Raw genomic sequence first — 25,150 nt, 5'->3', positions numbered from 1 at the left:
CGTTTGCGAAAGAATAAACAGCGCACGCCTGTGTCACGCATGCGGCCCATGGAATTTAACGCAGTTGTGTTCAGCGCAAAGCTGGTTATGTCTGCAAATTTCACCGATAATCGCAAAAAAAAATTACTATGCTAGAGATGTACGTAAGAGCAAATGCGGTTCAATCGTGATGTCATAAGTGCAATTGCTGACGGTGGCAGGCCAACATTAGGCATCGCATTTACGAAAGAAAAGCTTTATGTATGGAGCATGTGTCGAAACATTTGCTACGAGTTGGAGATGTAGGTACCAAAATAGTGTAAGCGTGCATTGGGCGCCTTGGATGACAAGAACAAATATGAATGAAAGAAATTAATGCAAAACATTGTGGAATTTATTAAACATAGCCCACAACACAAAAAACTTAAGCGACAGCTATGCAAGTACCAAATAGCAGATGCATACGCAATAAATAATAAACCGTAAATATTGCGGCGATCTTACCTGTACAGCGTATATGTAACGCCAGGTTACTACATCTTCAAACACACAACATATAAACAAGAAGAAAGAAACGCCACTAATTTCAACTCCTGCAGTGTTCGAGCCCTTTTTCTTAGCTATACATAGGGACAAGGCTCACATAATTCAAGATAACGAACCCGAGATACCTTCATGTGTGCATTTTTCATTACGTGATTTGACTTATTGATCTATAACCTATTCCAGTTGTTCATAGCCAACTCAAGCGTATTAAGTATTTTTGCGACAGGAATGCGTGCATTGTTTGTTATTAAGTAAAGCAGCCAGACTGTGTCCAAGAAGTCTGTCATTTTTATTTACCAGAAGAGGCTAGAGGTTAGTACAGATGAAAAAAATCATGTCGCGTGCTGTTATTCTGGTTATTCGCCACAATCGTCCGTAGGTCGCGTTGTACAATTTCCGAGGATGCAAACCTGGGGAGACAATAAAAATTACGGTTAGGATTCAGGGTGTCTTAAGGTATTGCTACTAATAATTGGAGACCAGAATTCTCGTAACAAAATGTGGGTTTCAGCTGCCTAAAACAGGCACTTAAAGCTTTGTTTTAGAGAAGACAGGGGCTGGAACAGGCACTGTTACCTGTTTGCAAACCACGCCATTCTATATGTATTGACTGTCGTCCAATTCGACGGTGAGAAGCTGACTCAGCGTTCCCTTGCTAGGCCTCAAAGGCAGCAATCGTATAGTGCGAGCCGTCGCTTCACGGGGCTTTGCTGGGTACATGAATTCAATTGAATTCTGGAATTTTGAGTGCCGAAATCACGACTTCATTATGAAGCACGTCGTATTGGGGGACTCCGGAGTAATTTTGACCACCAAGGGATATATAACGTTCCCCCAATGCACGGGACAGGAGCACTATTGCATTTCGCCTCCATCGAAATGCGGCCGCCGTGGCCAAGATGTGATCCCGCGACCTCGTGCTTAGCGGCGCCCCACCATGGCCGCTAAGCCACCGCGGCGGGTCTGGGTGCAGGAGGGGCCACTTATTTGTCAAGGGACATATTCAGCCAAGAAACTTATTACGTAGAATCTCACACTATCAGCAGGTAGCGTATATATGTCAGAAAATAGTAGGGAACAAGCACGAAAAGCCCAAAATGCGCCATGAAAGCTACTAAACGTTTACTTGAAGAAGCTCAAGCACAAGCCCAGTGGATTAAAGCCAACGAAAATTCTTGTAAAAAAACGCGGTAAGTTATGAATGTTTACAAGTATTTTAGAAATTTAGAAGTACAATAACACATCATCATCATTTTTGAGCGAGGAGTTTCAATTTGTGCTGCTTCTCCCTTGAAATAAGCTTGCAAGATAAGAGAGAGAGAGAAAACATTTATTTGTCATCAGATTGGGCGACTTCCTTGCAGGGTGGAGCCCTTAGTTCAGGCCCCATTGGCTCGCGCCACTCGCGTGCCCGCTGGATCAGCCGTCGCTGCTCTTGCGGGTCTGAGTTGGTCAGCGCAGTCTCCCAGGAAGAAGGTGAAGGTGAAGGAATAGGGGAGTAGCCCTTAGGGACTGAACACTCCCAGGTGCAATAATATGCTGTGGGCTTTGCTCCACAATAGGGACAGTATGAGGGATATTGTGTGGGGTGGAAGAGGTGAAGATAAAAGAGGCAGGGAAATGAATTACTTTGAAGCTGTCGCCACACGACGGCATCTTCTCGATTAAGGGAATTATGTGGTGGAGGGAAGTGTCTCCTGGTATCTCTGTAGTATTGTAGAGTTTCAGTGTAGTTCAGTGGTGCTGTCGGTGCGTCGTCTGGGTTGGACAGCTCTTCCAATGGCGGCCGATTAGCGAGCTCTCGGGCTACCGCATTAGCGTGTTCATTACCATGGAGAGAGGCGTGTCCAGGCGTCCAGACGATACGCACCCTGTGTAACGCTGTGGGGTGTAATGATGTAAGGATGCGGTGTGTGTAGGCTGTCACCCTCCCTTGTGCCAAAGTCCTGCAGGTGGTCTGAGAATCAGTGACCAACCACTGTGATAGGTCCATCCGGCACCGGCATGGTTGAAGCGTGTACGATGGCTATAGGGCAATAGCAGCCTCTTCCGCCGTGCCCCTATCCACAGTGTTGAGCGTGGCCGAAGCTTTCAGAATGTCTGCACTATCTAGTACGACTAGACATAGGGCACGTTTCTGTGGGTAGCGGGCCACGTCGGTGTATAGGACTAGAGTGTGATGTGTCATCGCCAAATAGGCGAGCCAGGGTTTGTGCTCTTCCCTTTCGTCGACCTTTATGACGGTCAGGGTGCATATTCCGGGGAATTGGGGCCACGTGAATTTTATTGCGAATGCTAAGCGGAAGAAGTGTGCGGTTTTCCTGTTGTGGTTTTCTCGGTATTTGGTATCCTAACCGGGATAGAATGTGGCACCCTTGCATTGTTCGTTGCAGACGTTGCAATTGGCTGTTAAGATGACCTTTAACTAGTTCGCAGATGGTGTTGTGCATCCGCAGTCGTAGTAGGAGCTGCGTAGACGCATGTTGGGATAGTCCCAGCGCTGCCTTTAGTGCCATGCGGAGGAGGGTGTCCATCTAGTGCATCTCAGTCTGAGTAAGATTATGATAGGGGAGGTGGTAGGTTAATCGGCTAATTATGAGGGCTTGAACAATTCGGAGTACGTCTTTTTCTTTCAGTCCTTGTCGGCGGTTTGTAATGCGCTTTATCATGTGCGTTATTTGGGTAAGTTGTTGGCGGAGCTCGTGTAGGGTATGTGTGTCCTTCCCGTTGTGTTGTGTGTGAAGGCCTAATACACGTAGTCTGTCTACCCTTGGAATAAAGACGCGCGCTCAGTATCGACAGATGTGAATAGAGCACTCCTGTATTTTTTTTTATATTTGACCTCTTCATGCCCTCTGCGATTCTTGAGGATTCTCCTCTGAGAACCTCCTAAAGTATTTTGAGCAGGAAATAAAAATGCACGTTTCCTCTTTCTATGAAAGACTCCACCTTTGCGCAAACATATTCGACAGTTGCTGCCACACAAACATGGGATTCAATAAACTTTTGTTACGGAGGGGTAGCTGTGTCACGACTAGTGAATTGTTGATAGGGTCTCTTCCTTAAGCGCTATTTGTATATCGAAAAGTTTGTTCTACACAAAGTGTTTCTTTATCACAGGTTGGAGCACAGCAGTATGCACTCCTCACATGCGCTTGTGTAACAGAGTGAGGGACGGCCAAGCCAACGGCAGAGTTTATTGCTCATGTGGCAGAGTTCAGATGAGCCGCCGTTATCTGATATGTCTTCACAAGCACAAAAAGGGGCGGCGATGCGGAGAAAGGGGACCGCGTAACAACAAGTGGCAGTATTTCGAGGGGACTTCTCCTGCTTCCGCCTAACACACCCGCGGCGCAATCTACAGTAAACAACCTTGACAAGCCACTGTGTACGATACACCTTTATCACAATTCTGATCCTTGCTCTAACAAATGCCCGCCTGCAGTGCAACACGAAGTTGCGTGTACGCTGCCGAAGAGGGAATATTTTTTTTTCTGACATTGTTACTGAGTGTCAGTCAGATGGTGAAAGGCTTCCCCCATTGCTGAACTAACGTTGACAACGCAAGTGCTTATACGCTCGTTATATATCTTACATGCTCCTTATATCCCAAGCCCAATAGTTCTTTCTTTTTTGTTGTTGTAAGTGAATGTGCACACGTTGTCATGCTATTGTTGTTGTTGGATGGCGACGCCGAAACAAACCCACGGCGGGGCCTGCTAATGATTATAGTATAAACAATATTCACGTCTTAGTTGCGATTGCCACATTATCAGTAAAGTAGAAGTACGTCATACTGAGATTATGCAAATGCTAACCAAAGTACGAAGCGACCAAGAACAACAGAAACAAAAGACACTTGACATAACAATCGGACTTCGCGTGGTCGAATTGGTTGTTCCATCGTTCAAATCGTCTCAGCATGACGAAGACCCGCCCAGGTAGTGTGATCAGTGCAAATATAACTGCAATAACAAGTTGACTCAGTGACCTTGAACACAGGTCACGTCGGGACAACCAGTTATTCTACGGGTTATTGGACAGTCCTGGGGAAAGCTATAGGCGCAGTCGGAGCGTCATACTCACGAGTCGCTTTCCCATGTTTTAAATTTAACACTTCCTGTCGGCAGCATTAATCACGCGCATTGTTTGGGCAACCACGTCTTGGCTGAACCCCTTACCAATAATTTTGTTCCTCAAAATTGAAGGAAAGCATCCTTTCGCAGCGTTCAAAATTTAATGGATCGGGCGTCTCGATCGCTGAGGGTGTCTACTGAGCTACACGCCAATGTCGAAAGGAATCTACTTAATTCGGCAAGAATAGGGCCCAGCAGTAGACACTTCGTCTTAAAAAGCTAGAGAGTTTCGACTGCTCTGTCGTACAAATATCTCGGCGTTTATCTTTCATAGGACTTATCCTGGACAACGCATGTAGTAACAGTCTAAACCAAAGCTTCTCAATCTCTCGGCTACCTGTGTAGAAACTTGCGTAAAGCGCCTTCTAATGTGCCAAAACGAACATATATTACTTACGTTCGCCCACAACTAGAATGCACTTCATCCACATGATCACCATATTGACACGTGTACTTGTCTTTATCGGGTGACAAGTTTTGCCGCCGAACAAATGTTATCGCACAGCGCGGGACGCGCCTGCATGTATCCGAAGTTTCTGGAAAGTTATCGATGCTTCTATCCGCTGTCTGTTGTCGCCGAACGTTGTGTTATCTGATTTCATCGCTTGACACGAATGGTGTAGAACATTTTAGAAGGCATGCGGGTCCCAACGCTTAATCTGGAACATTCGATGATTGCTGTATTAAAAGCCGACGCGCTTGACCCGCTGATCAGATTTTTCGACGATCGCCGAGCGTGTTCGCCGCTATCGTTGTGCTATAAGTGTAGCCTGTTTTGTAGGCACAGGTTCGCCCAATAAAAGTTAGTTTTTTCGTTCACAGTACTGCTACTGTGTTATTCAACGTCACGACCACGTGACATCTGGTGGAGGTGCTTGTGCGTTCATGTACCGAACGCCCCCGCAAAGCCGCGATCCAAGCCCGAAGCCCGAGGAGAAAACCAACGTCGCCCAAGACCAGCGAGCTAGCCGCCGGCTGCAAGGACTGCCCCAGCACGGACTCCTACCTGAGACGAGCAGGAAGATTGCCACCAAGTCCTCCCCAATGGCAGCCCCAGCATCCCCCGTCGTGCTGCAGCAGCCCAGGGAGCCCCCCACGCTCCGCGGTTCAACATTCGAGGACCCAGAAACCTGGCTCGAGACGTACGAGAGGGTCGCTGCATTTAACAGCTGGAACAGCGACGACAAACTGCGACATGTCTTCTTCGCATTGGAAAACGCTGCCAGGACGTGGTTCGAGAACAGAGAAGCCACGTTGACGACCTGGGACCTTTTCCGAAGCGGCTTCCTGCAGACATTCACAAGCGTCGTACGCCGAGAACGAGCCCAAGCACTACTGGAAACCCGAGTGCAGCTGCCCAACGAGACCACCGCGATTTTTACAGAAGAAATGAGCCGCCTATTCCGCCACGCCGACCCGGAAATGTCCGAGGAAAAGAAAGTCCGGCTACTAATGCGTGGTGTTAAGGAGGAACTTTTCGCCGGTATGGTACGAAGCCCACCGAAGACTGTCGACGAGTTTCTTCGCGAGGCCACTAGCATCCAGAAGACACTCGAGATGCGAAACCGGCAATTCGACCGCCACACCAACGCTACAAACTATGCCGGAGTTCAATCACTGGCCTCCGAAGACCTGCGCGAGGCTATCAGGGCACTCGTACGAGAGGAACTTCAGAAGATCTTTCCGTCGTCGCAGCCTCAAGTGGCCTCGATCGCTGACATCGTCAAAGATGAGGTTCAGCGGTCGCTTGGAGTTCCGGAGGTGCAACCTCAATTACCGCAACCCCAACCCGAAGCGATGACCTACGCCGCCGTCGTACGCCGTCAAGGCCCGCCTCCGCGACCGCGCCAGGGCCCTGTAACGCCGCCGCCGCCGCCGCCGACAGCGCGCCCACCCGTCGCCCAGCGGAGCTACCCGAGGAAGACCGACGTTTGACGCGCTCCTGACCACCGCCCGCTCTGCTACCACTGCGGGGAAGCGGGTCACGTCTACCGAAGATGTCCATACCGGGAAATGGGACTGCGAGGTTTCGCCGTCAACGCTCCGCGCCCGCAGCAAGGTTAACGCCCTCGCGATATCGCTGACTACCTCGCGGCTACTCAGTGGAGCTCTCGACGACCGTCGCGTTCACCATCACCAGGCCGCTACCTGTCGCCGCAGCGCCGACCATACACTGGCCCAGCTCGGGGCCGGTCAGCGAGCCCATATCCGGAAAACTAAAAGCAGCAACCGATGGAGGTGCGGTTGCTGTCCGTCGAACTGTCGAAGATCCTCCGCCGCCGACGAAGACGCCGAAGAAACTACCTCGACGATATAACGACACGCCGCCGTCCCGACGAAGTCTGGAAGGAAAGAATGCGACGACGAAAGACGACCTGACGACGTCACATACCAGCCACAGGTCAACGCTACGCAGTCGTGATCCGACGCCAAGACCGAACTGTAATGCAAGACAAAGAGCCACCGACCTCGACGTGCTTCTCGACGGCCACGCAGTCACTGCCTTAGTCGACACAGGGGTTGATTACTCCGTCATGAGTGGACACATCGCCGCCCACTTGAAGAAAGTTAAGACTACGCGGGAAGGCCGTCAAATTCGTACCGCCGGAGGACACCTCATAACGCCGACTGGAATGTGCACGGCAAGAATTGCCATTCACGACCGGACTTACCCTGTCACCTTCGTTATCCTCCAACAGTGTTCACGAGACGTCATTCTCGGCATGGACTTCCTCAACCAACACGGCGCAGTCATCGACCTGAAGTCGAAGTCAATAACTCTGTCGGAAGACCATGCGATACCGTCGGAGAACCCTCGTAGTCGCCACGCCTTGAGTGTGCTCGAAGATCAAGTGAGCATCCCGCCTCGCTCCAGCATTGTTATTTCGGTCGGCACCGAAACACCCGCTGACGTAAAAGGTGTCATCGAAGGCGACCAACGTCTACTGCTAGAGCGTGAAATTTGCGTCGCAAGAGGGATCGCTCGACTGCACGGAGGAAACACGAAAGTGTTGCTGACAAACTTCAGCCAGGAGTTCAAGCACATCGACAAGGGCACGACGATCGCGTACATCGAAGAAATTCTGGAAACCAGTAATGCGTTTGTCCTCTCGGATTCCGCCACATCTACCCCGATGACCATGGTTCCCGAACCAGACTACGACATTAACCCAAGTCTCTCCGTGATTAAGCAACAGCAGCTCAAAAGTCTGCTCCAACGATACAAAGGCTGCTTTTCGACGTCTTCGAGGATTCGACAAACACCAGTCGCCAAGCATCGTATAATAACCGAGGAAAGCGCTCGACCACTCCGCCAGAGCCCTTACCGAGTTTCGCCGCGAGAACGTGAATCTATAAGACAACAAGTCGACGAGATGCTGCGCGACGACATCATCCAGCCATCGAAAAGCCCGTGGGCATCCCCTGTTGTCTTGGTGAAGAAAAAGGACGGCACCTTACGTTTCTGCGTCGATTATCGTCAACTGAACAAAATCACAAAGAAGGATGTATACCCCCTACCACGGATAGACGACGCATTAGATCGGCTCTGCAATGCAAAATACTTCTCGTCGACGATCTCAAGTCTGGCTACTGGCAAATAGAAGTCGACGAGAGAGATCGCGAAAAAACCGCCTTCATCACGCCAGACGGCCTCTACGAGTTCAAGGTCATGCCATTCGGACTCTGCTCGGCGCCTGCAACATTACAGCGCATCATGGACACGGTGTTAGCAGGATTGAAGTGGCAGACCTGTCTTGTTTACTTGGATGACGTCGTCATCTTTGCCGAAAATTTCGACGATCACCTTAGGCGGCTTGCGACAGTACTAGAGGCCATCAAGTCATCAGGGCTCACTCTGAAGCCAGAAAAGTGCCGCTTCGCTTACGATGAGCTTCTATTCCTGGGCCACGTCATCAGCAAGTCTGGAGTTCGCCCCGACCCACAGAAGACAGCTGCCATTGCAAAGTTCCCGCAGCCCATCGACAAGAAGGCAGTGCGTAGATTTCTTGGCATGTGTGCCTACTACAGGCGATTTGTCAAGGACTTTTCACGTATCGCTGAGCCGCTGACACAGCTAACTAAATCTGACGTCGAGTTCAAGTGGGAAACGCCGCAGGCCGACGCATTTCAAGAACTCAAACGACGCATGCAGTCGCCGCCCGTACTTGCGCACTTCGACGAGCACGCCGATACCGAAATCCACACTGACGCCAGTAGCCTGGGCCTCGGTGCCGTGCTAGTCCAGAGAAAAGATGGTCATGAACACGTGATAGCTTACGCTAGCCGGTCGTTGTCAAAAGCGGAATGCAATTATTCTACAACCGAAAAGGAATGCCTCGCCATCGTTTGGGCTACAGCGAAATTTCGCCCGTACATATATATGGCAGGCCATTCAAAGTCGTCAGCGACCATCACGCTTTGTGTTGGCTAGCGAATTTAAAGGATCCTTCAGGACGGCTGGCGCGGTGGAGCCTAAGACTGCAAGAATATGATATCACTGTAACCTATAAGTCCGGACGAAAACACTCTGATGCCGATTGCCTATCACGCGCCCCCATTGACTCGCCGCCGCAAGATGACGAAGATGACGACGCCTTCCTCGGCATTTTAAGCGCAGAAGACTTCGCTGAACAGCAGCGAGCAGACTCGGAGTTGAAAAACCTCATCGAGTATTTGGAAGGGCACACCGACGTTGTCCCTAGGGCATTTAAGCGAGGATTATCTTCGTTCTCGCTTCAAAACAACCTACTCGTAAAGAAGAACTTCTCACCAGTGCGCGCCAACTGCCTTCTTGTTGTCCCGTCAGGACTGCGTCCAGAAGTATTGCACGCCCTACACGACGATCCAACCGCTGGGCACCTTGGATTTTCTCGGACGCTGTCGAGGATACAGGAAAGGTATTATTGGCCGCGCCTGACCGCCGATGTCGCCCGTTATGTCAGAACATGCCGAGACTGTCAGCGACGCAAGGCACCACCGACAAGACCAGCCGGACTACTGCAGCCAATCGAGCCTCCTTGCCGACCATTCCAGCAGATCGGGATGGACTTGTTGGGACCCTTTCCGACGTCAACAACCGGAAGTAAGTGGATCGTCGTGGCGACGGACTACCTCACCTGCTTCGCTGAAACTAAAGCACTGCCGAAAGGTAGCGCCGCCGAAGTAGCGAAATTCTTTGTCGAAAACATCCTGCTGCGACATGGCGCCCCAGAAGTCCTCATCACCGACAGAGGAACGGCCTTTACAGCGGAGCTCACCCAGGCCATTCTGCAATACAGTCAGACAAGGCACAGGAGGACAACTGCCTACCACCCACAGACGAATGGTCTTACGGAGCGGCTGAATAAGACCCTCGCCGACATGCTGGCAATGTGCGTCGACGTCGAACACAAGACCTGGGATGCCGTCCTGCCGTACGTAACATTCGCTTACAACACGGTGGTGCAAGAAACAACACAGATCACGCCGTTCAAGTTGGTTTACGGCAGGAACCCGAAGACGACGCTCGACGCCATGCTGCCGCACGTAACGGACGAAGAGAATATTGACGTCGCTACCTATCTCCAGCGCGCCGAAGAAGCCCGACAGCTCGCCCGCCTGCGAATCAAGAACCAGCAGAGGACCGACAGCCGACACTACAACCTCCGACGACGCTTGGTCGAGTACCAGCCCGGCGACCGTGTTTGGGTATGGACCCCGGTACGCCGACGAGGACTGAGTGAGAAACTATTGCGACGCTATTTCGGACCCTGCAAGGTCATCCGACGTATTGGCGCACTGGACTATGAGGTCGTGCCAGAGGCATTTCGCATTCACAGCGACATCGCGCATGACCTGAAGTGGTCCACGTGGTGCGTCTTAAAGCATTTTACGGACGCTAACGAACTTTCCTTATTTTGCTTTTTTTCTTTGCTATGAGTGCTTACTTATTTCGTTTGTTTGCAGCATCGGGTCGATGCTTTTTAAGAGGGGGGTATTGACACGTGTACTTGTCTTTATCGAGCGACAAGTTTTGCCGCCGAACAAATGTTATCGCACAGCGCGGGACGCGCCTGCATGTATCCGAAGTTTCTGGAAAGTTATCGATGCTTCTATCCGCTGTCTGTTGTCGCCGAACGTTGTGTTATCTGATTTCATCGCTTGACACGAATGGTGTAGAACATTTTAGAAGGCATGCGGGTCCCAACGCTTAATCTGGAACATTCGATGATTGCTGTATTAAAAGCCGACGCGCTTGACCCGCTGATCAGATTTTTCGACGATCGCCGAGCGTGTTCGCCGCTATCGTTGTGCTATAAGTGTAGCCTGTTTTGTGGGCACAGGTTCGCCGAATAAAAGTTAGTTTTGTCGTTCACAGTACTGCTACTGTGTTATTCAACGTCACGACCACGTGACAATATCAAGATTATCTAATCCGTATGTTCGAAGCCGATCAGAATAAGGCAGCCAGATTCACCTCTGGCAACTACGACTATCATTCGAGCATTACCCGAATAAAACAAGACCTTGCATTTCAGTCATTATAAGATCACCGCGTCATTGCTCTTTTATGTCTGTTTCACAGGTACATTTATAGTAATATCTTTCGCTGTTTGCCGCTTCATGCTCCTTTGCACACATCTCGACGCATTCACAACGCACTCAGTTTCAGGGCATTCATGGTAAAATGCAGGCATTTAACTCATCACCACTACCAAGAGCTATTGCACATTGGAACAGTCTCCCGGATCACACTGCATCCATCTCCAATCGTGAAATATACCTTGATAACCTGAATTCGCTGCGTATTAATATTGTATAATGACGTTGCACTTTGCTATTTTTGTCATGTAATTACTGTTGCCCCCTTACTCAATGCCCTTCGATGGGCCTGTAAGGTAATGTAAATAAATAAATAAATAAATAAATATAAAATAAAAGGCTGCGCGTATTGTCCCGCTACAATCGCTATTGTGCGTCCAGTCGCAACCTTTCATGGCTGTATCTTGTACAAGAGAACGGTGTTTTTTAAAGTAAGTATTTACCGCGAATAAAATAGCCTATAGTACTGGCCTCACGCACAGTGATCAACGTACAGTGAACAGCGTGGAGTGTATGAGTGCACCTTGTAAGAAAAAGATCGCAAAGAGATGGAATGAGGGAACGCACCTATATACTGGTAGCCTATACATACTACCTTTGGCATTTTTGTAGGGAAATGTAGCAAACTAGTTGCAGCTTCCTGTATGTTTTGTTTTTTATAGCCAGTGCTCCGGAAAACCCTCAGTTGCACTTCACTCCTCGAAGAGGGAGGACGTGTGTCCAGTGAGCTCTTGAACAACACTTTGAAATGGGATGAACGCGCTTTAAACAATAGATACGGGACCTCAAGTAAGTGCGACCTAATGCTAACGCATTTCTCTCGCATTTACTGCTAAATCGCCACTGCATTTCTCCAGCGAAGCTGTATGCCTCTACCGTCCAAAGGAATTTTCGTGTCGTTGTGGTAAGCAAGAAATTCCCCACACGTGGGTACGATGCCGAAGATAGTGCAATGCCCGGTGGACCCGCGGCAGAGGTGAAGCAGGCGTTTAGCACTCCCCATACGCGGGCCGATGCCGAAGATAGTGCAATGGCCGGTGGACCCGCGGCAGAGGTGAAGCAGGCGTGTAGCACTCCCCATACGCGGGCCGATGCCGAAGATAGTGCAATGGCCGGTGGACCCGCGGCAGAGGTGAAGCAGGCGTTTAGCACTCCCCATACGCGGGCCGATCCCGAAGATATTGCAATGGCCGGTGGACCCGCGGCAGAGGTGAAGCAGGCGTTTAGCACTCCCCATACGCGGGCCGATGCCGAAGATAGTGCAATGGCCGGTGGACCCGCGGCAGAGGTGAAGCAGGCGTTTAGCACTCCCCATACGCGGGCCGATGCCGAAGATAGTGCAATGGCCGGTGGACCCGCGGCAGAGGTGAAGCAGGCGTTTAGCACTCCCCATACGCGGGCCGATGCCGAAGATAGTGCAATGGCCGGTGGACCCGCGGCAGAGGTGAAGCAGGCGTTTAGCACTCCCCATACGCGGGCCGATGCCGAAGATAGTGCAATGGCCGGTGGACCCGCGGCAGAGGTGAAGCAGGCGTTTAGCACTCCCCATACGCGGGCCGATGCCGAAGATAGTGCAATGGCCGGTGGACCCGCGGCAGAGGTGAAGCAGGCGTTTAGCACTCCCCATACGCGGGCCGATGCCGAAGATAGTGCAATGGCCGGTGGACCCGCGGCAGAGGTGAAGCAGGCGTTTAGCACTCCCCATACGCGGGCCGATGCCGAAGATAGTGCAATGGCCGGTGGACCCGCGGCAGAGGTGAAGCAGGCGTTTCGCACTCCCCATACGCGGGCCGATCCCGAAGATATTGCAATGCCGGGCCGACCCGCGGTGGAGGTGCAGTTCGCCATTAAGGGGCCCACATACACGGCTTCGCTGGTCATTTTTCTTCGCAGAGTGGAAGGGCACTGAGTTTTTTTATGCACGTTCGTTATCTCAAGACTCTTGGCGGGCAGTTATTTGACATTTCATAATCGTTGCCAGACACACTGAAACTTTGCATCCGCATCGCCGGTAGGCTACATGATGGCCTCGCTTATATTTGCTTCATGCTAAAGAAAAGAAAAGAAAGGAGGACAGGTACCATATACTTACCTTGTCAGCTTTTCTATAGTTATAGTTCAACTCATAGTACACTTTCCTGCAGAAGCGGTTCCTTTTCACCCTGTCTCCTGGGAAGTATTTTGAATGAGCATGATGAAGCGCTCTGTTTACGCGGCTCAAACAGGTGTAATTTGGACGACTGAAACGAAATGGAAAAGACATTATCACCTCTTGTCGATGCTTTACATGTAGCCAGGACTCAATAATGGGCAGCTTCGAACCGGACAGGTAGAGGTACAACTTCATGTGAATACCAGATTAAAAAGATAGAATTACGGCGATATTAATTTATGTTAGGGGAGATTTCTCGTGCGACGAACGTAAATAGGGCTTTTCGCACTTTCCGGGTAAGCATTTTAGTAGTAATTCATTTCATTTTTTTTTACGCTTGCTTTCAGTCTTATGTTTATGGTTGTCTTCAGTTCGCACCGTGGCCTTCGATATCAAAATGGCGCGCGCCACAGCCACCTAGGAGGCCATACTCTGACGCAGATTGCCGCGCCGGAATTATTGCTGTAATCGGTCCTTCCATGCAGCGACGCGTGAGGAAAAAACGATGAAATAAAAACGCTACAAAATACGCACAAAAAGCTTTTAAAAATGTACGCGCTAAGCCATAATACATAAGAATAATACATCGAAACATATTTGGTCAGCATTTATCAGCAGACTGCGCTTTTCCAGAGTGGAAACCTTACTCGTGAAGTTTTTGCAGAGTAAATTTTTCCGAAGGACTGCACCTTCCCCTTTATTTTTTTGCAACTAAACGGAGAATGAAAAAGTGCCCCTTTCCCCACCCCGCAATTGCCTCAGTTGTTATTTAGAAGAATTAAAACCCTCCTTCGCAATTTCTATAAATATTCAAATACAGTCTTAGGAATAGCTTTCCGAGCTCGCGAGTGAATGAACAGAAATAATTCTAGTTGTGCGCAGAGTGAAGTATGAAGGAGGTGTGCTTACTTGTAGAAATTCATTATTTCTCTTGCACAGCAACTGGAAAAGGAGTACATTTAAGCAACTTTGAACTCGTAGCTCATTATGTAGCCATGGCTCCAAGGACAGTCCTGTGAAGCTATCATACCCGGAGGCCAACCTCTTGGCCCGGTCTCGTCATACATGCATCCTAGTCTGAAATAAAATGTGAGGAGGAAAATGTAGAGTAAGTGTGTTCACAATTCGGTGAAAACAATGTCAACATCTTCGAAAACGAGAGCGTTACTCAAGGGTGAAAGCCTCTTTCTGACGTTCTTCGATTACACCTCTCTTGTGAAGGACGATTTTATCATGTGCCTTCTAACTGCCGCATCTGCGAATTTTCCTCTGCCATCCTTGTCTGCTTTTTTTTTTCTTTCGCACACATCCTACTGTTCTGCGAGACAACAGGCTAGCTGCTGTACGCATGCTTAAGTATGCTTAACTCTTCTTATTTTCTTCGTCTTAACTAGCACATTAACTACACCCGTTTTCTATCTTATCTGTACTGCCATTTTCCCACATCTTGACGTTGTACCTATCATTTCCCATTCCTTCTGCCTTTGCGTGGTACTTAGTTCTCAATTTGCTTCCCGATATATAAGTACTGGTAAAATACACTCTGCCATTTTCCCACATCTTGACGTTGTACCTATCATTTCCCATTCCTTCTGCCCTTGCGTGGTACTTAGTTCTTCTCAATTTGCTTCCCGATATATAAGTACTGGTATAATACACTTATTGTATATCTTTCTTTTTAATAGATATGGGGATGCGCGACTCTCACGCGTCCCCTGATATGCTGTTTTCCCGCATAGCTCCCGTCTCCTGTAATCTGGCTTCGCTGCGGGGCCTGATGCCCGCGGCAGTCCGTCTGGTTAAAGCGCAATACGAGAAAAGGCGCGAGTGTTGTGCTGCTAGCGCCGCCTAACGGTGGGGTTACTTGGGCGCGGAAAGGAGAAGGCTCTTTCCCTTCGGCTCCTGGTCGGCTCGCAGCGCAGACGTTGCGATGCGTTGGGTCGAAGTGCGTCCCTACGCATGCATTTCGGGCGGTGGTGCAGCACACGCTGCCCGCCTCCCGTTCGTGTAGGGATCTAGAGCGCGCGCGCTCAGCTCCCAAGCACACCCGCTTGTAGCCGCAAAGGCAGCTTGGCCGGGTTGTTGCCGTTGGGGGAGGGGCACAGGCCCTCCCCACGCGCAGCGTGGCTCAAGGGTCTCGCTGGCGGGCGGTGGTGGACGATAGGCTCGCGCGGCGAGAATGTCGCCTTGAATGCGCTTTGCCTCGGCGGCCAATTCTTCTAAATCTCGGAAGCGGCCGCCGCGCAGGTACGCCGAAAAGGTCGGATGTGTACGTAGCTTGTGTACGTAGCTCCAGCTCTCGCCGCATCCTACTCTGGTAGTCAGCGGGTAGGAATTCGCGAAGGAATGCCACGCGGAACTCCTCGAGGGTTGTTGCACGGTATCCGGAAAGCCGGTACCACCTAGCCGCCGCTACGGGAACAACGCGTTCTAGCACCTCCTGATGCTCCAAACGATATGCCATCTGGTAGCGTACCAGGGAGTCACAATAATCCCTGGCACTGAGCAGGTCACCGTATCCGCTGTAAGTCGGGACTGCCAACCGTACAGCGGGGTGCGCGCATTTCGGGACAGCCGAAAGCGCCTTAACTGCTCCCGAGAGTGACTGAATCATTTCAGCGGCGTTTTGCAACAGCGTCTGTGCGCCTGCTCCAAAGGGAACCGTTGGCGCGTTAGCGGCGTGGTCGAGCAAGGGTGAACAGTCCTCCAGCTCGATCAGCGGCGCGGTTTCCACAGGGATACCGGCCGCGGCGCCGCCAGCCACAGAACAAAACAGGCTCCTAGCGGGGTTAGAGTGTACTAGAACATCTGAGTGAGACGAACGAGACGCTCAAAGCGAGGCGCTGGCTGTCGAGAGAATAGAGGGCGCTGTGATCGAAGTGGATTGGCTGGGCGCGCCGGCAGCCGCGGCGCAAGCTGTGCGCTGCGGCCCCTTCTGCGGCGTCTTGGCTGTACGGGTTGATTCTTTTATGCGAAGCATATTACGAGGGCTCAACCCAGCTCCTCAGGCGCGGCGGTGACCATGAAATCACGTGACACCGTGACGTCACGACAGAGGAGAAGTGGCTTTGGCTCAACTCTTGCAAGACGGGCTGGGTGGGAATCGAACCAGGGTCTCCGGAGTGTGGGACGGAGACGCTACCACTGAGCCACGATTACGATGCTTCAACGCGGTACAAAAGCGCCTCTAGTGAATGCGGTGTTGCCTTAGAAACGAGCTGTTTCTAAGGCGTGCGTCTCTTGCTCAGGCGCACATTTCGTTGCCGCGCCGAACGCTGCTTTGCTCGACGCTCACCGCGTCCAATGCGGGGCGCGTAGTCGCTGCCCTGTAGCCCATTGTCTTACACCCCTTGGCGGGTCGACGGGAACGCTGTCGCGTTCCACTCTTGAAGGCGAAGAAGTAATGCATGAGTTGTTTCTTCGTCTAGCCGAACCAAATATAGCCAAGCAACAGCAGTTCACCAGGCTAAACAGTGGTTCAACAACTAAAATAAAGGCTAGTATGCTTCGCATCCTGGGCTTAACCTTACCTAAGCCACAGCCATTTTTTATTCAAACGGGGGTCATTGGCGCAGTACGGCACAAGATAGGCCCCGAGGTGTTTCGGAACGCTTGTAGTCGCTTGACCGTCCCCTCCGTGTGCGCGTCAGGCGAGTTGCAACTGCCGCGCACTCCACAAGTTCGCGTGTATGTCTGGCCTGGCAGCTTACACGGAGTCTACCATAACTTTTGTTCTTCGAATACTGATGAAATATCCGTCGTCATGCAAAGGTAATAAAAAAAAGTCCTTAACCAGACGATGTGTATTTGGCAGTGGAATCGCGAAAGCATGCTGTCAGCGCGAGAACGAAATAGATTTACGCGGAATGCATGGACGCGCACAAAAATAAAGCGCAGGAATGCGTTCGGGCGCGATTCCAAATGAAAGTCTGGAATCGCAGAGTCGAGAAATGTTACGAAGTCGGAGCGCTCAAGGGCCCCCGCGTACGCAAATCGCAACAGCTGAGTGCAAGACTGGGATTCGAACACCACTCAGCGCTCAGTTTACTTCTCTCTGAACCTTTTCGTTGTGAGCAGGCAGGCTATCAGTGACCAAAGTTCTGTTGTACAAGCAAAATATTTTCTTGGTGTTGCACAAAGATGAATACATTTTTGGTTATGGCAATAAAAGGCCGTGAAACATGCCAATAATTGGACAGGAGTGATGTATATTATAAACCACTGATGGCAAGTGCAACTCAAATGCAAAATATGTCAACATTTATTTCGCGAAAGCAACCAGCAGTACTGCTTGTCAGTGTGACAGACAGCTGCGCACTTTTAGGTGCTTCATCCTTTGACGCCTTTCATCATTTGATTTGTTTAGGCCCTTAATCAGGAAGTGGAGCCGTGTTACAATATAAAACTTCACAACCTTGCACTCGCAGTCTTCGCAGTCTTCGCAGCACCTTCAGCAACGAGTTTTCGCTTGAGGAATGTTCTGTACGTAATCTCGGTCGCACTCAGGCTGAACAGAACAGCCCTTTCAGAGGTCACCGTGACAGAACTTGCTTCCAAGCTTGACAGTGCATAAACAGTGCCTTCGTAGTCGGAAAAATTATGCACTGACCAGTACGCTGAAGGGGTCTTCAGGTCCCTGAGATTGTTTGAGTCAAGAGCTGGCCATTGCGTGCACTCCACTGCCGACTCGTCGTCGCAGTTTCCACTGTCGTGCACGGCCGTAGGTACACTCGTGCAGGCTTTCTTCCTTTTGCAGCCCGGGCTTTCGAGCACGGTAGACGTGCCACGCTTGCCTGGTGCACGTTTCGGGGGTGCCTTTGAGCTCAAATACTTCGGCGTATTGGGCAAAAGCGTGGGCACTGCTTCCGGTGTGAGCGCGGGCACTCCGCGTGCGATTCTCACTTTTTTGCCGGCCACTACGTGCACGTAGTCACGAAGTATGCACCGTTCTTCAAAGTGCAGCTCAGAAACTGCGCAGTTCTCATCCAGAGGCTTGTCAGCGCGATGGAGGTTCCGCTCCCAGGCTTTCCTTCCAACCGCATCTTTCGGGACGCTGAACAACGACAGCTTCTTCTCGGCTGGGACGCCCGCGTAGCCGGTGCGACATCCCGGTGCGTAGCAGTGACGATGCCTTCGATTAGGCATGCCACACACTTCGATGGTAACTGCAGGATAAAACAGTGATCACAAAAGAACGAGCTACGCAAAGAAAACCGCCGCCGCTAGCTGCTCGAGAACATTCCTGACGCTTCGTCTGCTCCGGCGCAACCCAATCCACTTAAAGCCCCTTAAACTTCGTAAAGTAGCGACACTCTCCTCCTCCGCCTTCACTCCTCCTCGTTTCTCCTCTCTTTCACGCTCCCTCCTCGACCGCGGCGCCGCCTACACTGCTCGAGCGTAGCAACGGCGCCAACATGTGCTTATAGTGTACTAGAATAATATCCTAGTGGCGCGAGCAAGAGGGAGGGACAATGCGCCGGCTGAAGCAAATGCCAGTAGCCGCCGTCGGTGGCGCTGCTGTGCTTTTTTCTAGCTGCTGGCGCGCGGTCGAGCCGGCTCAGACACGCTCTGCGGCTGTTTGCTCCGTGTGTTTTCCGATCCGTGTTACGTTCAACGTGGCCATGCTTGTGAAAAACAGTGGATGATTTGAAAAAAAAGAAGGCGTATCCCTGAATCTACTGTAGCACAGGAGGTTCGATGCCAAAAAGAAAGACGGACACCCATTTATGCGCTCCGGGCTGCCACAGCGATTATCAGGGCGCTCCGAAAGCGTCATTGTTCGCCGCATCAACGGAAAATGAACTTGGGAAGAAATGGGAGAGCGCAATCTGCGAACAGCAGACAAGCATCTCACTGAATCTTCAGCGGTATTTGATTAAAACTTCTTTCTGGACGAGTTGGTGCATACTTAACATAAGAATTCCGTGCTTGTGTCTCGTCCTTGTTACTTTGTGGTTGCATGTGTTTGCGTTGTTACAATTTTTATGTTCAGTGGTATGTGAGCGCCACTTTGAGCCTCGATACATTTGGAGGGATTACGTCCGCATCATCAATAGCACCGAAATGCGACTTCCACGTGGGAAGCTGTCGCTGGCGCCTGGCGCGGTGCCTACCATTCTGCCCGACTGTATGTACGTCCTACCTTTCTGTCGCACCTGTTCAAGAGAGGCCAGAAAGGAAGAGGCCAGCCGTAGAAAGTGCACCGATGATAAGCACGAATTAAGCCACGTAAGAGCGCACGGACCGCACAAAATGAAGAAAGAGCGGGAGATTGTCAGCTCCGCCAACCACTTCGCGAGATCTTGGTCGAGACTGCGTAAGATGAAAACGGACAGTTTGCGGAGAATGAACCATTCGCAATTAGCTCGCTCCAAGTAGTGAATGTTCCCTCAAGCTGTGGTGCCACTTTAACTGTGGCAGCGACTCAACCGTAGTTTTCGCGACAACGTAGGTACAAAAGCAAGAAAGGCTTGAGATCTTGCATGAGAAAGTTCTGCATTTCAGTGGGCATGAAGACGAAGTGTCTGCTCAGCTGTACTTTAGAGGTGGGCTGTGGCAAGACATAGTTGTACGCTCCCTTGCCGCTGCGAACCATTTGCTGCAAGACTCTGAGAGCCGCATCATCTGCCAAGGAATAATGCCTGAAAGTGACTTTCATGACCTTTCACGTGTTTTAACTCGAGGCTGCAGCCTGCTGCTGTGGTATTTGGGACTCCAGCATCCAGTGACAGCCGCTTAATTTTCTATATCGCTGGTTGTGGCGAGAAAGTGCATTTTAAAGACAGGTTGTGAAGCCTGCCTGAACTTACTACTGATCACAAAATGGGCAGCAGGAAATTTGAGGTTTGCAGAGTTTGCCATATGAAAGACAACGGTGGTTTGTCATATCCTGCCTCCCCTATGTACAAGTTTATGATCAACTTGGACAAAGACTTCATAGTTTGTTTTAGTCTTCTTGAGTTGCGCGCAGACAGTGTTTTAGATGTTTTAGCTAGGTGCTGTTAAAGCCAGGCTGCAGCATCAACTTGGCTGCCCTGATCACTTCGAATCCATCACAGCAGAACTCACTGCTTTCTACGTCACAACCAAGCTACATTTCTTCACAAAAAGCGTGAAGAAGTGTTATGAAAGAAGGCGCCCTGCAGGCATCAAAATGTATTAAGCTCAGTTGATGTTCCTATAGAACTCCATGCTACAAGGTGTTTTTTGGTCATGTGTTTTAACAGTAATAGTTACTTATAAGGGGATTTGATGCTCGGTGTCTAGGGAAGGTACACTTTAGGGTTCCATTATAGCTGTGCTATTTTCATTGTGAATAATTTTAAAAAAAATACTAACCTGGATTTCTTTCGAGCGTCACTCTGACAGTATGTGCTGAAGATGCGGCGTATTTCTTAGGAGCTAAAATTTCGGGAAAAATTGTGAGTTTGTATGTGCGCAATTGCATAGTCAAAAATGAATTCATTCCGGGGTTTAATGTGTACAACACACTAAGATCTAATTATTAGGCACGCAGTAAAGAGGGGGGGGGGACACATGAATAATTTTGACCAACTGGGGTTTTATAACCGGCAACAAGGACATGTTTGCATTTTCCCGCTATGAAAGTGCAGCCAACGAGTCCATTATTTAATCCTACGCCCTCGGGGTTAGCAGCGCAACGCCGAAATCGCTACGCACTTTCCTGTCATTTGCGATAAGCATGCGATTTAAATGGAGTGGTAAATATAGCTCCATAGAAGCAAGGCAGGCCCAGATATATTGGCTTTCGAGCAGTAGATGAGCAACAAGAAGCTCAGTGAATTGCCAGCTGGCACAGGCGATACGACGAGCGCAATATGAAAGCGCCGGACTGTGCGAGAATACGCTAGCAGACGACATTGTCGATACTATGCTCTCGGTGTGGCCTTCAAAATCTTCCTTTACACAATACTTTGTTAAATACAATCCTGTTCTGTTATAATGAAAGAACCATGTCCGTAAAAAACCCTTAATAACACGGACCGCCTCAAAAGCAGCGAATATGAGAGCAGCCGGTCTGCTAGAAAAGGTTGCAGTGGCGACACCTGGTGGCGTCAACGGAAAGAGGCACGCGCGCTCCTTTCCGGTCGTGTCACTAGGACATTATTCTAGTACACTATACATGTGCTCCTCGCCACTCCGTTGCCACTTCTCGAGCAAAAATGGCGCTGATACATGGCGCGAGGGTCCACGTGATGCTATTAGGCCAATAGCGACGCGGCGTCGGCGTCGGCCAGAGCGCGCGAGGAGGAGGCGGCATTCTTCAAAGCGTGGCACTACTTTACGAAGTTTAAGGGGCTTTAAATCCACTTCGACCGCAGCGCCACCGCAGCATTTTCAACGCGGAGCGCCTCACCTCCTAGCAAGCGCGGAGCCGGTTATTCGGCCCACTCGAAACCTTTCTAGTACACTCTAGCGGGGTGCGCCTGCTGTCGTTCACAGCCGCCACTTGAGGCAGCTATGGGCGCCTTGCGCTGGAGTTTGAGGTATAGTAGCGGCGCCTGGTGGCGGCGCGGGAAACGACATCTGGGTCGTACCAGCTTCGGTCGTATTAAACCCTGGCTGTGGCGAAGCACGTTTCTAGGCCGAGTTTTGTGTCGATTCGCACTTTTTTCTGCCCTGTTGCGAGTGCGAAAAGGCTCGTCACTTCTCACAGACCACGCCGACCACGCTGCGAGCTCGCCGCAGCTTATAGTTTAACGAAAACAAACTCTCCGTGTGCCGTAGGACGTAATGCTAGGAGCAGAAGGAATCGGTGACGCCGATCCGGAAAGACCTAGCCCAGCCTCGAAAAGGCGTCACCGTCATTACTTCTGCGTCGTGGGCTGCCATGAACAAGAAGGCCTGAATCCCAACATCAGATTCAACCGTTTTCTTTCAAGGCCTCACGAAGTGGAGCGTCGGGCGCGGTGCATAGCTGCAGTTCGTCGCGCTGAGTAAGCGAAACTTCGTGCCATGCTGACTGCTTCGCCTGTCTTGAAGCTTGCTTGATTATCTGCGTTCTAAAGTTCGGTATTTTGCGCCTACCGTCCCGACAGCAGACCGACATAGCAGCAGGCATGGCTGGTAATTGACGATTCGAGACCCGGCCACAGCGACAATTACAATTCGACCGATGCGAAGTGGTGAAGTGACCAGGTGTGTGCAAATGAGTACAAATGGTCGGGCTCATTCGATGACAATTCACTACTCCACTACGAGCAGCACAGCTTAAGAGAGTTAAATGCGTTCATCCTTGATCTAAACTCAGCACGTTGAGGCAGCGCAGCAAGGCAGCATTGACTGCAGCACATCGATGTTCGAGCGCTGTCATTAAAACCTATCAAGCGAGCAGCGCACGAGCTCGCGCTGCAGCGCGATTCGCACGTACGTGCGAGCTCATATGCATTGCATCAGTTATTACCAGTTACTAAAAGGGACAGATGGCCGCTACTACATCGCAGGCTTAACTACTTGTTTAGCGGCATGCAGTCAACAAAGATTGCAGGAGGCCCGCCGTTTCGCGGCATGTCGAAAGACCGCTGCCGCCGCGGTGCGTACGGTCGTGCGCTCGAGCAGTTCGTACATCGCGGCGCGTACCGTCGTGTGCTCGAACAGTTCCGTACACATGATGCCTGCTTATCGCTGCTGTGGATTCATTTATAGCAAGCATTTCCTCGCGTTTGTGCGTCTGAATCTAGCAGCTAGCGTGCAAACCTTACCTGAAGTTGCACTTCGTACGCGACTCGCTTCACTTGCGATTGACACGGCGCTAAAACTTCGCCGCCTAATTCTTGAACGGCGTACACGTATTCAGCACTGCATAATTTCTTGCCTTTACGCAGCGTGCCACCCCTGAAAAAATATTAGGCGCCCGATATTCGCTGCAGGCCGTGAAACAACACAACCGAAAGTGGCGGGTTCATATTGTAAACGTGCTTTCCGAAGCAGACGACCGAGCTTGGTACGACCCATTTTAGCGCGCAGAGGGCGCTTTTTAGCACCTTTTTCGCAGCGCCCCCTGGGAAATGCAAGAGCCCCATACGTGAATTGCTTAGGCCGCTTGCAGCCAGCGTCGACAAAACAGGTGCGCGCTCGAAGGTTGCGCCGCTGGGCACAACCGAATGCACTCCAAAGGGAGATGAGTGAGCGAAATTCGTGGCTGCAGCATTGTAATCCCCACAGGGGGCCGTGGCAGGCCACTGGTTTTGGCTGCTCATTTGAGTAGCAGCCAGCGGGCAAACTTCGGAGAGGGCTAAGGCCCCGTTTCCGTGCTGCGCTCCGTAAACTCCACAGGGAGCCGATCGAGAGCGCTGCGACATCGCACTGCCTTGCATTCCGAAGGGAGCTGTGGCAGACGAATGTGCTGGTGTGCACTGTTCGGGGAGGGCTCTGGCCCCGTTCCCAAGCAACGCTACTGCTCCAATGGGAGGTGGTACGTAGCGCCTCGTGTTGTCGTCCCCACATGGGTCTACGACCGGTGAGGGTGCATAAGTTCACTGCTCAAGGGGAGCACTGGCCACGTTATCGAGCAACGCGGCGTCTGCTCGCGGTAACAAAGGGCAAAAGTCACCTAACAAATGACAAAGGTCACTCGGCCTAGCAGACATAACGCGGCAAGTATAATATGCAAAGGCGTACTAACTCGGCTAAGCACAGACAAAGGCTTAATGAGCCTTTGAATCCGCGTTGGGCGCCAGTGTGGGGTCTTAAAGGGCACATTCACACCGGCGACTGACAGTGGTCGCGCGACCAAGGTGGTCGCGAAGCGACCAGTCGCAAATGGTCGCAAACGGTCGCCTTTCTTGAAAAGCGACCATTTTGGGCCAGTCGCTCTCTGCGCGATTTTTCAGTCGCGCGACCGTGGTCGCAAAACTGATAAACCAATCAGCGGCGTACCGGAAGTGATCTTTCGTGTGTCTACATCCGGCCTCCTCCGGCGTCGCGTTCAAATTCCGCGTAGATTCCGAGAGTTCTCGCTGAGAACGATAATCACCGGGATTGCGACTTGCGGGTCGCGCTCAGCCGGGCTTGCCGGTGTGAACATCCGTCGCCTTCGGTCGCATTTTGATTGCGAGTCGCAAATGGTCGCGCGACCTCCTCAAGTCGCCGGTGTGAATGTAAGGGTTTCACAGGAGTACCGACCACCGCGGGTTCGAGCTTAGCGAGCCACAGGGCCGCGTCAGCCGTCAGCCTCTAGCGCCGCTGCGCGCGAGCTCAGGCCACAAGGGGCTACCAAGCGACGCACGCAAGAACACAGTAATGCCCTAAGTTGACGGAAACCGTTTATTGTCTCCAACGGCACCCAACACTGCATGAACGCCCGGTGCCGGGACGGCAGGGAACCAAAGGGGTCCCGCACCAAGGGCGAAAAATACAGTTAGGGGCGCCTGTAGCACGTCGCTGCGAGAGCACAGGCTCAAGCTGGGACGCGCCGCTAGGAAAAGTCCCGGCGGCTATGCTACTTGCTCTCGCGATAACCGATGGGCCAACTCGCGAGAGCTCGGGCAATCTCCTTCGGCTTGGGCCTCCGATGAGTGCGGCTCTGCGTGGTACGACCTCGCGCGAGCACTAGGCACCCGTTCTTCGGCTTAGCGTCGGGATAGGAACACACGAGGTACGCGCTCCCCGCACGGGCAAAGGCACCGTGCGTGAGCTCAGTCCTAGTCACAAAGGTGTCGGCGGAGGAGAGGAAGCATGTACGTACCGGGCGCCGTCCCAAGGAGGAAGAGAGCCGGTACCATCACGGCAGTAG

General features: G+C 51.3%; 1 long non-coding RNA gene across 1 annotated transcript; it reads right to left on the bottom strand.

The window, feature by feature from the left end:
• Positions 1-795: 795 nt before the first annotated feature.
• On the bottom strand, positions 796-25,150 carry LOC135897068 (uncharacterized). Its single transcript, XR_010562888.1, has 4 exons — positions 25,103-25,150; positions 14,305-14,472; positions 13,336-13,483; positions 796-935 (listed from the first exon to the last, which is right to left on the bottom strand). It is a non-coding gene; the product is annotated as an uncharacterized lncRNA (long non-coding RNA).

This window comes from Dermacentor albipictus, chromosome 5, assembly GCF_038994185.2.
Source record: "Dermacentor albipictus isolate Rhodes 1998 colony chromosome 5, USDA_Dalb.pri_finalv2, whole genome shotgun sequence".
Lineage (NCBI taxonomy): Eukaryota > Metazoa > Arthropoda > Arachnida > Ixodida > Ixodidae > Dermacentor > Dermacentor albipictus.
This window is presented reverse-complemented; position numbering and strand designations above follow the sequence as displayed.